This window comes from Eimeria mitis, genomic scaffold (assembly GCF_000499745.2).
Source record: "Eimeria mitis Houghton genomic scaffold, Emh_scaff379, whole genome shotgun sequence".
Classification (NCBI taxonomy): domain Eukaryota; phylum Apicomplexa; class Conoidasida; order Eucoccidiorida; family Eimeriidae; genus Eimeria; species Eimeria mitis.
Genome location: NW_013572124.1, coordinates 4,425 through 9,113, shown reverse-complemented (window position 1 = coordinate 9,113; position 4,689 = coordinate 4,425).

The window sequence follows — 4,689 nt, the reverse complement described above, 5'->3', positions numbered from 1 at the left end:
TATATATATATATATATATATATATGTATGCATAGACACCCCACAAACTGCCTTTGCTGCTGCTGCTGCTGTTGCTGCTACTACTACTGTTGCTGCTACTACTACTGCTGCTACTACTACTGCTGCTGCTGTTGCTGCTGCTGCTGTTGCTGTTGCTGTTGCTGTTGCTGTTGCTGTTGCTGCTGCTGCTGCTGTATTTTGTCTCCTTGCTGATTTCTGTCGGTTGAATTTAAAAAAAAAAATGGCGGCAACGATTTATTTTGTTTTTTATTTACAAATACGTAACAACAAATAAATAAATAAAATAGAATTAGAAATAAATTAAAAAAAAATGTTATTTTTGTTTAATTACACCGTTCGGGTGTATAGGCACCTCTCGGGTGTATGAAGCTGAAACTCGAATTTTTAAAAAAAAAAAATTGTTTTTCTTTTTTTGTTTTTTTGTATTTTATTGTTAAAAAAAAGCAATAAAATACATAAAAACGAAAAGTTTATTGTTATTATAATACAATCAAAAAACATTTAAATTTATTTATTTTATTTATTTTATTTTATTTTATTTATTTTATTTTAGTTTTCTTTTTTCTCTTTAGGGAGATACTGACGCAACGCAGATAACGCCAAACCCCCAGCCACCCCAACATTCAGAGATTCTATGTAAGCCGCCATCGGGAATGAAACCCTATAAACATAAATAAACAAATAAATATATAAATATATAAATATATAAATATATAAATATATAAATATATAAATATATAAATATATAAATATATAAATATATACATATATAAATTTATAAATATATAAATATATAAATAAATATATAAGTATGTAAATAAATAAATTAATTAATTAATAAAAAGATGAATAGATTGATGAATAAATTATTAAATAAGTAAATAAATAAATTAACAAATTAATAAATTAATTAATTAATAATAAATATGTAAATTAAATGAAACAAAAAAATAAAAAGAAGAAATTAATAAATATGTTAACTGATAAAATAAAATAACAAACGAAATAAAAGAATAAACAAAAAAATAAAAAACAAAAAAGCAGAAAAAATGAATAAATAAACAAAACGCAGAAAGCAAACAACCGAACAAACAAATACACAAAAAAGTAAAATAAATTAAAAAATAAATAAAAAAGAAAAAAACAAAAAACAGAAATAATAAAATAAAAGTGCCGTGTAGTAATAGACGAACTGCATTTCAATAAATAAAACAAAATAAAATAAAACAAAAAACAAATCTAAATAAAACAAAACAAACTTAAATAAAACAAACTAAAACAAACCAAAATAAAATAAAATAAAATAAAATAAAACAAACTAAAATAAAACAAGACAAACTAAAATAAAATAAACTAAAATAAACTAAACTAAAACAAAACAAACTAAAACAAAGCAAACAAAATAAAAAAAAAAACAAAATAAAAAAAACAAAATAAAAAAATAAAGTACTTGATAGAGCGGTCTAGAAGGAGAGGAGAAGGCCCCTTCGCTTCGCTTCCCAAAATGCAGCAAAGACCCCCAAAACTATCCGCCTTCAACTTCTCTAAGTTTTTATAAACACACACACAATATATATATATATATATATATATATATATATATATATATATATATATATATATACTTTATTATGCATTATATACATATATTATATTTTAAGTATTTATATTAACGACAAAGGAAACGAAGAAAGAGCCAAACCAACGAAAGAAAAAACTAGATAGACGAAAGCAAACAAACAAACAAAATAACAAACAAATAAATAAATAAACAAATAAATAAATAAATAAATAAATAAATAAACAAAATAGAAGAGAAGAAAACAAACAAACAAAACCAAAACAAAACCAAAACCAACAAAAAATAGCAGAAAAAAAGAAAAAAAACAAAAAAAAACAAAAAATAGAAAGGTAAGGGTATATGAACCCCCCCGTTCGACTGCTGCGTATAAAAACCTAAAACCCCAAATAAACCCAAAACAAAAACAAAAAAAAAAAATAAAATAAAATAAAATAAAAAAACCTAAATATATAATAATAAACTAAATATAAAACTAAACAAATAAAAAACCAAAACAAAAAAAAAATAAAATAAAATAAAATAAAATAAAAAAAAACAAACCCTCTAAAGTTTCTAGCTTCGATCCCCGTGGATGAGCTAAAATCATCGCGAGGCGAAATTTAAAACAAAAATTAAAAAAAGAAGAAACAGAGCCGACGCAGAAAGGCACCGCAATGTGAAGGCCCAAGCTTGACTCCTGTGTATAAATAAATAAATAAATATAAATAAATAAATAAATAAATATATAAATAAATAAATAAATAAATAAATATATAAATATATAAGTATATAAATAAATAAATAAATATATATATATATAGAATTAATTTAATTAATTAATTACAGATGTTGTGGTGGGTAAATTAATTTATTTATTTTATTTAATTTATTTATTTTATTTAATTTATTTATTTTATTTAATTTATTTAATTTAGTGATGCTTTCTTCTGCCTTCGCTGGTTTTTTGTTTCGTTTATTTGTTCTTTTTATCTTCGTTGTTTGTTTTTGTTTATTTATTTTATTTATTTTATTTATTTTATTTATTTTATTTATTTTATTTATTTGGTTTGTCTGTTTGCTTGTTTTATTTGATTAATTTTATTTATTTATTTTATTTGTTTCATTTCTTTGTTTTATAAATCTCCTCTATTCTCTTCTTCTATCTATATATCCATTTATTTATTTATTTAATTTATTTTATTTATTTATATATTTATTTTATTTATTTTATTTTATTTTATTTTTTTTATTTATAAAATATATAATATATTTCTCACAATAGCTTTCCAGTTGTGTATATCTGCCGTCCCTTTAATTAAAAAAATAAAATCGACGCCAAAAAGTACAGCCGATCGAAGCAAAAGACCCACATTCATCATATACCGAACGCCATCCAGAGCCAGCACGAAACTGAATATAAATAAATAAATAAATATAAATATAAATAAATAAATAAATATAAATATATATATATGTGTGTTTATATACATAGAGTTGATAGAATGTAAATATCTGTTTTTTTGGTTTTTTGGTGATGTGCTTATTTTGCTGTTTCTTTCATCATATAGCGAACGCCATCCAGAGCCAGCACGATACTGAATATAAATAAATAAATAAATAAAAAAATAAATAAATATAAATAAATAAATAGATAGATGCAAAGAGATGTATATATATAGATAGAGTTGATAGAATGTAAATATCTGTTTTTTTGGTTTTTTGGTGATGTGTTTATTTTACTTTTTTTTTAATAGCGAACGCCAACCAAATACAACATAAAACTAAATATAAACAAATAAATAAATATAAATATATATTTATAAATAAATATATATAAATATAAATATTTATTTATTTGTTTATATTGTTATTATATATAGGTATATATCGAAGTCTATACAGCGCCAACACGAAACAGAAAATAAACAAAAACAAAATACAATAAAGCAATATATAAATATTATAATTTATATTCACCATTAACTATAATCAAAACAAACAAAGAAAAAAATAAACAAAGAAACAAATAAAACAAACAGATAAGCAAACAAGGAAGTATTAAAAAAAAAGTAAATAAATAAAAATAAATAAATAAATGAAAATAAATAAATAAAAATAAATGAAAATAAATGAAAATAAATAAAAGTAAATAAATAAAAATAAATGAAGAATGTAATGATTACCGGGGCGGAGTGAATTCCTTTGGGGGCGTAGGTAATTTAAATATAGCAACCGTTTTATTTTTATTTGTTTTGTTATTTTTATTATTTTTATAATTTATATAATTTATATTATTTATATAATTTATATTGTTTTTATTTATATCGACAGAAGAAGAAGAAAATAAATTTAATTTTCTTTCGCAAAGAATATTCATAATTTCATCGGTAGCGCGGTGTATAGGCACCTCAGGTGTATATACACCTAAATTATTTTTTTTGTTTTTTTCGCTTTCTATAATAACAAGCGGCATTTCAATTGATTTTTCTTTTTTTAATAAAGCAGAAGAGACAGAAGAAGAGACAGAAGAAGAAGAGAGAGAAAAATATGTATTTATATTTTTATTTTTTTTGTTTTTTTCGGTGTTTTCTTTCTCTCTTTCTATTAAACCTCCCGCTATTATATTTCTTATTATATCTTCGCCTATTACCGCCATTTCTCCGCATGCAGCCCTGAAAATAAAATATATAAAAATAAATTAAAATAAATTAAAATAAATTAAAATAAATTAAAATATATAAAACTATATAAGAACAAAAGCCAAAAAAAAACAAAAATATTTTCGCCTATATTATGATTATAATAGTTATAAAAATAATAATTGTTATTATAATTACAGAATTAATAATTAATATTTTTATAATTTAAAAAAAAAAAATAATAAATAATAATAGAAAATAATAAAAACATTATTACTATTAAAATATTTATTATTATAATTTTTTTTATTATAATTTTTATTTATTATAATGTTATTTTTATTATTCTTTTATACTGTTTTTATTACTATTATTATATTTATTAAAACTTTTTTAATAAATACGGAGGAAGGCTAACACCAACAACAATAACAATATTTTATATATATTATATAATATCCATTATAT